This window comes from Arvicola amphibius, chromosome 1 (assembly GCF_903992535.2).
Source record: "Arvicola amphibius chromosome 1, mArvAmp1.2, whole genome shotgun sequence".
In the NCBI taxonomy this organism is placed as follows: domain Eukaryota; kingdom Metazoa; phylum Chordata; class Mammalia; order Rodentia; family Cricetidae; genus Arvicola; species Arvicola amphibius.
In genome coordinates this window covers 106,604,801-106,615,277 of record NC_052047.1, presented here as the reverse complement: position 1 = coordinate 106,615,277, position 10,477 = coordinate 106,604,801, and the positions used below count along the sequence as shown (strand labels likewise).

The following is a 10,477-nucleotide window of genomic DNA, read 5'->3' as shown; positions in this document are numbered from 1 at the left end:
TTTAACAACTGTGGCAGAATTAAAATCCAGTGCCTATGATTCCCAAAGAAACATCGAACTGTGTTTGTGTATTATGGTGCGTGAGGATGGATGTGTGTTCCGGGGCTTGGGGTAGGGTGTGTGTATGGCGTGTGAATTGTTAATGTTGGAGTTTGGAGGGACTGCGATTTTCAGAAAGGACTTCTTCGAGACGGGGTATCTCTGCAGCTCAGGAGCCTGTCCTGGAACTCATGGAGATCTGCCTGCCTCCGCCTGCCAAGTACTGGGATTAAAGGCCTGTGCCGCCACCGCCTGTCCCGGAAAGGACTTCTTGAAGAGAAGTTGTCTGCTACAGACAAAATCCCACCAATTTGTAAGAATAACTGGACTTGAGATCTAAATTTTGTCAACTTACATAAATTTGTCATTGCCGAGGATGATGAATAGGAACTACCATGAAGTACAGATAGGAGCCTAAATGTAAACGGTTTTGTGTGTATGTGTGTTTGTGTGCTTGTGCGTTTGTGTGTGTGTGTTTCCCCATACTTAATTTAACCCTCTAATTTCTGTGTGATCACATCATTACACCCATAGCACTGTCTCAATGTTGTGTATATTTTGACTCCATTCTTCCAATTAAAGCTCCTAAAGATATGTATGTGGGCACTTTATGCCATCTCCTAAATTACAGGCTATCCTCCCTAATATTTATTAAATAGATCATTCTAAGAATGCAGAATCCAGATACCAAGTCCTGAGCTGCACATTAAGTGACCTAATCTAGAGTTCAGCATGTTCAAAGAAAATAAATATAATTTTCATTGTACATTGTTACATTGATGAGATATATAATGGAAAAAAACCAAACTTGTCTTTCCCCTTCGATATCTCTTGTCAAAATAAATTTCAGAAAAATAATAGAACCAGCTACGATAACTAAAGCATGTATCTTCTTTGTGATTTGTAGTAGGCAAGGTTTTGAAATGAAGGCACAAAAATGTTATTCACAAAAATTACAGACTGGAGTAAATAAAAATTTAATATTTTAGTGAAAAAAAAGACAAAATACAAAACCACCAGGCACAAAGGAGGAGCTGGTATTGACTGTGTGCATACATAACCAAGTGTGTAAAACACCCTGTCAAAATTGGCAAGCAAAAGAAAAAGGCAGGGAAGAACAAAAGGGCCAACAAACAGGCCAGTGGCCATTGGCTTTCCTAGTTACCAGGAGAATAAATGCAGGTTGATTCTCTCATGATGCAGGATTCATACCAGAACATGTAAGTGATAAAAAGCCTAAACGTATCAGGTGCTGCCACACACTACCCATAGCAAGAATGTAAGGCAGTGTTTGTTCTCAGCCTCATGACTCTGTGACCATTTACTGACATTCCCTCATGTTGTGGTGACTCTCTACCAGAAAACTATTTTGCTGTTATTTCATAACTGCAATTTTGCTACTGTTAGGAGTTGTAATATAAATATCAGATATACAAGGTATCTGATGTGAGATCACAAAGAGGTTGCAACCCACAGGTTGAGAACCACTGGTGTAAATCCTAACAGCTATTTTTTTAATCTTGTAATGAAAAGTACATGTAAACTCCAGTTCTCTCTCCAACAAAGTGTGCACCTACATTCACCAGAATACAACAAGTAGAACACCGATTACAACATAATCTACAATGTGTCTGTAGCATAACCTAAACCTGAGAAATCACATGTCTATCTGCATCCACAAGGGCAAATTTTTATACACTTTACAGTAAAAATCTATACAATTATAGAATTACTTATAATTACTTATAAGAAGCCTGCAATTGCAAATAATGTGAATAAAATTCATACATTGTGTTGATGTTTAAACATATTTCATGTATTTGCTTAGTGTCCTTATTATAAAATAGAAAAATGAGTCAGATTAGTCTGTGATATCAGAAATAAGAACCTGGGAGGCTGAGACAAGAACAGTTCAAGTTTGAGGCTAACATAGGCTAAATAGTGAGATTATCTCAAAAATATTCAACAAAAATGGAAATTGTTCCTATTCGGTAGAAGAGTAAGGTGGAGGGGTCTTGCGAGCTACTGAGTGGATGCTTGTTTGGATTTGGACAGTTGATGGCTACTGGGGAAGGGTGTCACTTTTTCCCATAGGTGTGGACACTGATTGGTGCCCGATGTCCCAGTGTACGAACTCACACTTACATGTTTATGGGCTGTACTAACTCAATTCAGTGTGTTAAAAATAAGTAAGTAAATACAAAGAGAGAGCAAGAGTTTGGGAGGGAGATGAGGTGAGGGATCCAGGAAAGCCAGAGGGGATATGAGGGGTGGTTATGATCAAGCTACAAACTGGGTGATCATGGTGCACACCTTTAATCCCAGCACTTGTGAGACAGAGGCAGACAGATCTCTGTGAGTTCAAGGCCAGCCTGGTCTACAAGAGCTAGTTTCAGGACAGGCTCCAAAGCTACAGAGAAACCCTGTCTAAAAAAACAAACAAACAAAAAGGATACATGGTCACCTGTAGAAATTTTCAAAGAATAAATTTAAGTAAATGCGCTCCTCTTGGACATGAGTGGCTGCTGTTTGATGACAACCGGACACGCCCCTCTGTGGCAGGCTGCTAGTGCTCATCCATGTTATCTGTGCTGTTGCTTACGTACTCGAAAAACTGCTTTACAGAGTTGTGTTACTGGGGCTGCGGAGATGGTTCAGCAATTAGGAAGACTTGTTCAGTCACGAGGACCAGAGATTTTATTACCCCAGACACACACACATACACTCACACACATATGCCTGTTTTTGCCTACCTGTGTACAGACACTCACACAGACACACGTATACACATAAATAAATGCACATAAATACATAATTTTAGTTAATATTACCATTCATAATGTCTGCATGATTCCTCTTGAATGATACACTGCTGTTGTGTGGCTTTTGTAAGAAGAGTAGGAACTGCTTTGAGTGAATATTGTAAAGTTGATGAGACATGAGTTAGCGTGAGTATGGTGATATTTCGCAACACATAGGCATATCAAAATGCATACTGCATACCTCAAAAATATACATGTTTGCCCAATATACTGCAAAGCTGAAATAAAAAGAAATGTCTCATGAAGATGGAAAAAGCAAATAGAATTTTTGATCTTGTACTTTATTGAATCTCAAATAGTTTCTCAAAGCATTTTCACCAATGATATCATAGAACTTTGAAAATCTAAACAAGATCCATGTGGATTAAATTAAAATACTGATGTGATTTCCTTAATGGCACAGCCATATCCACTGGAAACAGTGAGAATCATGAAGTCAGCACAGCTGCTTGGCATAGTTGTAGCACAGCTGAGGCAACTGCTGCCTTTGCTGTCATGCTGTCAGTTTGGGCGCAGCATGCTGCATGTTTGGGGGTTTTCTGCATTATAATTCATTTATTGTTGTCTTCCCGAGAAAATTATGTTTGGGTCTCTTCAGGAAAATACTAAACTTACTACTCCAGCTTTTAGAGAGATCATTTTATCTAGCCCTATTCAGAAATCTTCCTTATGTCCTGGAGATTATGATAATAAGCACAGAGATACTAGAAATGTTTTTATGAGGCTATGACTCCAGGATCTTCTTGGTACACCCGGCCGTGAGCAAACCCAAGCAAGGTAATTATAACAATGTAAACATAAAGGAGACTGGTGAGCGCCAACTGACAAGTAAATTTGACTACAGATCAAAGGTCTCCTCTTACATTATGTTCAGAGTTTGCTGAATAAGTGGCATGCTAAATAGGGGAGTATGCAGGGCATGGCCCTAGAGAAATAGAAGTTCAATGATAGGCTGATTTATGAGTAACACTCTCTACTCTACGGATCAATAGCATCAAAGCATGATGAACTGGCTCAGATACTTTTTATTTGCCTAGCTCTCTGAAACCACAGTGCTGTCAGCCTGGAAACTGGCTGTTATGTAAAACATATAATTTCCTTAGCAAAAACAGTCTATAGATGCTTTGAAGTAGGGTTATAGGACTATGATAGAAGAAAAATCTGTTCTGTACTGCACCTATGACCCCCATAAATGGTCTAGAAAATCAAACACCTGGCTGGAGACAAAAAGGATAATAATATGTATCTTTTAAAAAATCATGAATTTGTCTTTGTCTTATAAATCTGTATAAATAAAAAAGCAACTGGATTGCCATTCAGGCAGGCTGCAGGGTTCTCTTCACCACCACCATGCCTGGCACACTTCTTCCCTTGCTGACTCCTTACCTCTTCTCAGGGAAATGTCAACTGCTGGGACTGACCCCTGACACCTTAACTTTGTTAATGCTTTCATGGTTATATAAATCATTGTCTTCATGTTTGGAAATGCACAGTGAGGTGTTTAAGAATAAACAGTATTCATATGATAGCTCAGAAAAATAGTACATATGGAAAGTAGGTAACTCATAACTTGGGCATATATAAATGCTTGATAAATCCCTGTGAATAGAGCATATACTTTTTATTTTGTTTTGTTCATTTGTTTGTCTGAGGGAAGATCTCCTTATGTAGCCTAGGCTGGACCGTAACTTGCTATGTAGATCAAGCTGGCCTTGAATTCACAGAGATCCACCTGTCTCTACCTCCCTGGTCCTAGGATTACAGGCATGGACTACCATGCACAGCAAAGCATGTCTTGTTCTAGTCTTGAAACATTGCTATAAACCTGAAATTACATCATAATAAGAACTTGAAATTTTGTTATGGACATGTGACATAGGGTAAATTATTTTAAGCCCTTCAAAATAAAAATTTTTAGGATTCTGTGATATCTGTGATATGTCAGCATCTATAATTGTGTTTTCTTCATTTTATACAAATAAATACTTTGTAGCTATTTTAGTATTTTTAGGGAATGACCCTAGATGTGAACATGGATGCACTCAGGGAAGCAGAGAATATTGACTTATACTGAGGAAGAAGAGACAGTTTTTCTCCCTCCCCTTTCTTTCACATGCAAGCATATGGGTCCACAGACACACACACAGGAGAAAAGAGACCACATAGCTCAGTGGAACGAGACATACTTCTTACCAACTAATACCCAGATTCTTTATTATTTTCTTTGTCTCAATGGGAAGGTAAATGGAAAATGTGTTTCTGGACAGACATATATGCTATAGCAGATGCGCCCTTGAGACCTGTTATAAGAGACACATCCTACCAGAAATATGATGTTGAGGGAGGCTGGGAGCAGAAGAACAGGGAACCTAAAATAACCCAAATTCTCATTTTTTTCTTGCTCACCATTATTTCAAGCCACCTGAATGTCCCAAGATAGGGGAGCTTGATTCACAGTACACAAAAGTCAGCTCTCTAGAAAATGAGCTGCGCAGAAGGACAGAGAGCAAATCTGGAGAGGCAAGTGGACAACAACGATATATAAGTGCATTTGCTTCTTTGTTCTGGGTCAGCCACTCATTAGCCACCTAGTGGCTCTCACAGTCTGCTCCGACTATGCTCACTGTAAATGTTTTCTATGTTCTTATCACATATGACATGGGTGGTGCTAATCAGGCTGACTTTGCTCCCAATTAGAGCTAACAAAGTGCAAGTACGTCCTATAATAATTCACGTACTTGTTATTATATTGGTTTTTTACATTGGGTCATACACAGAATTCACTAGTTCTGTTTGCAGTATCATTTGGCTAGTCTAGTGGAGAGTCCTTCCATATGTTCGGAACAATTCTGAAAGGTTGTTTTTCTTTTTCCATTTGTTAAATTTCATGATTCTTTACATTAAAAAAAAATCATGCAAAGGGAGTCTCGGTGGCACTTTCCATCCCCCTCCATCCTGTGTCTAGAATGCCATCATAATTAAGGAGAAGTTGAAGTCCACAAAAATCATAAAGAAGATTTCTTTATTTCTTTTGTATTTTTATTTCTTTTATAAGCCCAACGAAGTACCTTTTGGAAGCCTTGCTTGAGTTCTCTGGTCGTAAGTGCGTACACAATAGGGTTAAGGGAAGGAGGGATAATTTTGCGCATCACATTGAGCAAAACTGGAATCGAGGTGGCTGTGGTCCAGAGTGAGCCACTGAAATGACTGCGACAACAGTGTAGAAGAAGACACATATGAGGTGGGAGCTACACGTTCTCAGAGTCTGAGAAACAGCTTCAGCTGAGTTGAGCCTGAGTACAGAGTGCAGAATCAAAGTTTATGGCAATGTTATGAGACCCAAGTCACTCCCCATTCCAAGCCACATCAGGATTAACTGGCAAATGCTGTTTGGCCTCCTGTCATCACAAGCAAGGCTTGTGACATGAAGGTGAGAGCACAAGCAATGATCAACTTCATTTGTGGAATAATAATTCCTCTGGACTGCAACCTCAAGCACTGGAATGACGAGCAAGCCATTTCTCAGCAACATAAACAGGATGGCTTTTAAGATCAAGGAATTGGTGGTGATTGGTGAATAGTGGAGAGGATAACAAATTGCTATGTATCTATCAAAAGCCGTGCAGAGAAAGATGACAGACTTCATGTCTACAAAGTAATTGCATGGTGTAAATCTGAGCAAAACACTAAGGAAGGCCATTGACCTTGGCATCTTTCCAAAAGATGGCCAGGATCTTCGGCACGATGGTGGTGGCAAGGCCTATGTCCACCACAGGGAGGATGCCCAGGAAAAGATATGTGGGCTGCTTCAAGGAAGGGTCCTGATAGATGGTGATGAGAATGAGAACATTTGTCCCTATTGCTGAGAGATATAGCAGAGCCAATGGTAGGGAGAGGCGGTGTTGCCAGCTATGAATGCTTGGGAATTCCATCAGAATGAACTCAAGACACCTGGAACTTGGTACCTTTGAAATGTTTGAGAGATGCAGACATTTTCCTATGAGGAAAAGAAAAGATAAGATTTTCAATGTTGTGTTCTCTGAACATAAGCATCATTAGATGATGCTTTGCTCCTATATTAAAACCTCCCAGTTCTAGTCTTTATTTGAAAAGCAAAAACATGTCATTGTTATTGAAAGGCTGTCTCATTGGAACACTTAAGATTATTAGTACTTATTATTAGTGTATATGTCATAAATCTGGTTCTTATAATGCAGAGCTGGGGGCCTCTAGATCATATTATGAAGTCAACTACATATTGTACAGCATGTGCAAAAGTACACACTAAAAAATCAGCAGTGTTTAGTCAAAGTCTACTTCCGGTTTGAATAATCTCTTGGGAGCATCACTGAGAGATACAGCACACTGTCCTCATAATCAGATCATGATGAACTTCAGATTTAATTCTCATAAATACAGCTCTGGTTGTTGATTCAAACAGTGCAATGGAGGCAGAATGGGTGAAGGTAATGCTTTTTAGTCCTGCCCCCCCCCCCCCCAAGTAGATTTAGCACAGCTTTGGGATACCTTCCAGAAATTTTCTCCTGTAAGAGCTGTGTTACTGGATGTATTTACTGTTGTTAGAACTTGATCTCCTGGTACAGTAGAAGACACCAGGGTGACACACAGCCTTTCATTTGGTGACAAAGGAAGATGTCTTTTGTGTATTGCAATGAAATTCATCAAATGTGATTTCCTGACTTTTCCCACGGTCTTTAGCATATCCTCCTGGGGTGGGCGGGATGGGGGGAGAGGTGGGAGCAGAGATTCCTTATTGCAGTTTGAGTTTCTAGTTTTCCTAATATTTTAGCTGATACTTGAATTACTAGATGCAAATGAAACATTTATGTCTCCAGCTGCCAGTATGAATGCTGCATGTCATCGCATAACAAGTTCTATCAGTGGAGACCTCTGTTCTATGTTCAGGCTCTCATGGATGCACTAGTAAAAGATGGTATCCACATTCTGAATCGTGAAAAAGCCTACAGAAGACACGTGATGACTCTGCTTGCAATGCATTCAGGAGATGAGGCTGTTGCTTCGTGTTTGCCTTGCCACTGCGTATGAAGACACCGAGAAGTAGCTTTAGGATGTAGGGAAAAAAATCTTTTTTTTATTTTTTATTTTTTATTTTTTTTCCATCCAAAAACTTACACTTCCTACCCTCTTCCTATTCACCTCCCACTCTTCCAATCCCCCTCACCCCTCCCCCTCCCTGCTTGAGAGGGGGCAGGGAACCCTGCCCTGTGGGAAGTCCAAGGCCCTCCCCCACCACATCCAGGCCTAGGAAGCTATGCATCCAAATAGACTAGGGTCCCAAAAAGCCAGTACATGCAGTAAAAACAAGTCCCAGTGCCTTTATCAATGGCTTCTCCATCAGCCCCCATTGTCAGCCACAATGAGGGAGTCCGTTTGATCACATGCTTGTTCAGTCCCGGTCCAGCTGGATTTGGTGAGCTTCCATTAGAACAGGCACACTGTCTCAGTGGGTCGACCAACGCCTCGTGGTCCTGACTTCCTTGCTCATTTTCTCCCTCCTTCTGCCCTTCATTTGGACCTTGGGAGCTCAGTCCAGTGCTCTGATGAGGGTCTCTGTCTCTATCTCCATCCGTCGTCCGACGAAGATTCTATGATGATATTTGAGATAATCATCAGTGTGATAGTGGGGCAAGGCCAGTTCAGGCACCCTCTCTTCTGCTGCCCAAGGACCTAGCTGGGGACATCCCCGTGGATACCTGGGATCCCCTTTAGAGCCAAGTCTCTTACCAACCCTAAAATGGCTCCCTTAATGTAGATATCTTCTTCCCTGCTCCTATATCTGCCCTTCCTCCCTCTCTACCTTCCCATTCCCCCACCCCGATTCCCACCCCTATCCCCAACCCCATGCTCCCAACTTTTGCCCTGCAATACCACTCTTGGGAATATACCCAAGAGATACCCAATCATACTGCAAAAGCATTTGTTCAGCTATGTTCATAGCAGCATTATTTGTAATAACCAGAACCTGAAAACAACCTAGATGCTCCTCAATGGATAAAAGGATAAAGAAAGTGTGGAATATATACAAATTATAGTACTACTTAGCAGTTAAAAACAATGACATCTTGAATTTTGCATGCAAATGGATGGAATTAGAAAACACTATCCGGAGTGAGGTAAAAGATGAATATGGTGTGTACTTACCCATTAGTGTACTCTAGCCATAAACAAAGGACATTAAGCCAATAGTTCTCAAGCATAGAGAAGTCAAATAACAAGGTGAACCCAAAGAAAAACATATATAGATCCTCCCGGAAATTGGAAGCAAAAAAATTCTTTCTTAAAAAAAGAATAAGTGCTTGTGTGGGGGGAGCTTGTAGAGCTCAGATAAAGAAGCAACTTCTGTGGTGCAAGAAGCAATTAATAAGACCCACCAAACCTATCAAGAGGTTTGCACTGATAGAGACACTTTGAAGAGCAGTTTGGATAAAATAAATAAAAACAACTCTGAGTCTTTGAAATGACTGAATACACAGCTACAACCTAAATATGTAGAACTTCTCCCACTAAGAATAAAGGTGGAAATTCAGTGAATGATGAGGAATTTAAATCCTCCTCAAACCACGATGTAGAAAGCGTGAGCAGTATGGGAACAAAACCTGGAACTGACAAGGACAGAATGTAATCATCTCAAAATAGAGCTACAGAAAGCCAAACAGATAGATCCACCTCAGAAAGACAAACTCTACGATGGGGATATCTAAATGATGTTTTAAAGCCATCATCATGATGCACACGGCAGTTCTACAGCAGAATAGAGATTATAGACGATCTCTTTATGCAGGGCTTGGTGTTATTAGAGTATCAAGAAATTCAAGAGATTTACAGCAAGAGAAGTAAACTTAAAGGTCGCAGCTATGTGGGCTGGGTGAGCAGAGAGCTGTGCCAGCACACCCAGTCCAGGGCTTGATTCTTGCCATTGCCAAAGACAGTATTACAGTTAACAATTTAACTCACTAGGGAAAAGTTCCAAAACAAATAAGAAATCTACTTTTGCAAGATCCTTGATTATGTCAGGCAGTGTTATCACAAAAACAGAGCTAGAATTTATCTAAGCATTTCTCCATCTCTTCAGAAATGCTGTAGAATTGAATGAGTATCCTTTTTCCATTGTATCTTTCTCAACATTGCTTGACTTAGTTGTTTATTCCCTGATAACAAGAGCTAGAATTTTAGTATGTAATTATGGGATATTTAATTTTGTTAAATATTATTAATTATTTAATAATTATTTAGTTTTGTTAACTAATATTAATTATGCATGGTTATACAGATATCCATTCATATTTTATATAGTTTTTTATAAATAGTGTTATCATAAACATATTCCAGTCATCTGTTGACTCCTCAACTTGGCTACTATGACCAAGGCTACAGCAAATTTGTTTTCAACCATTGGTTTGTCATGTTTACATCAAATCTTCTGGGTAAAAACCTAGATATAGGATTGCTTGCTGCTTGTTTTTCACTATTTTCTTTGTTTGTTTCAAGACAGGGTTTCTCTGTATAACAGTCCTAGCTGTCCTGGAACTAGCTCTTGTAGACCAGGCTGACCTCGAACTCACAGAGATGTCTGC

The 10,477-nt window shown here is 39.9% G+C and overlaps 1 pseudogene; it reads right to left on the bottom strand.

The window, feature by feature from the left end:
* Positions 1-5,866: 5,866 nt before the first annotated feature.
* LOC119820908 lies at positions 5,867-6,854 on the bottom strand (annotated as a pseudogene).
* Positions 6,855-10,477: the final 3,623 nt, after the last annotated feature.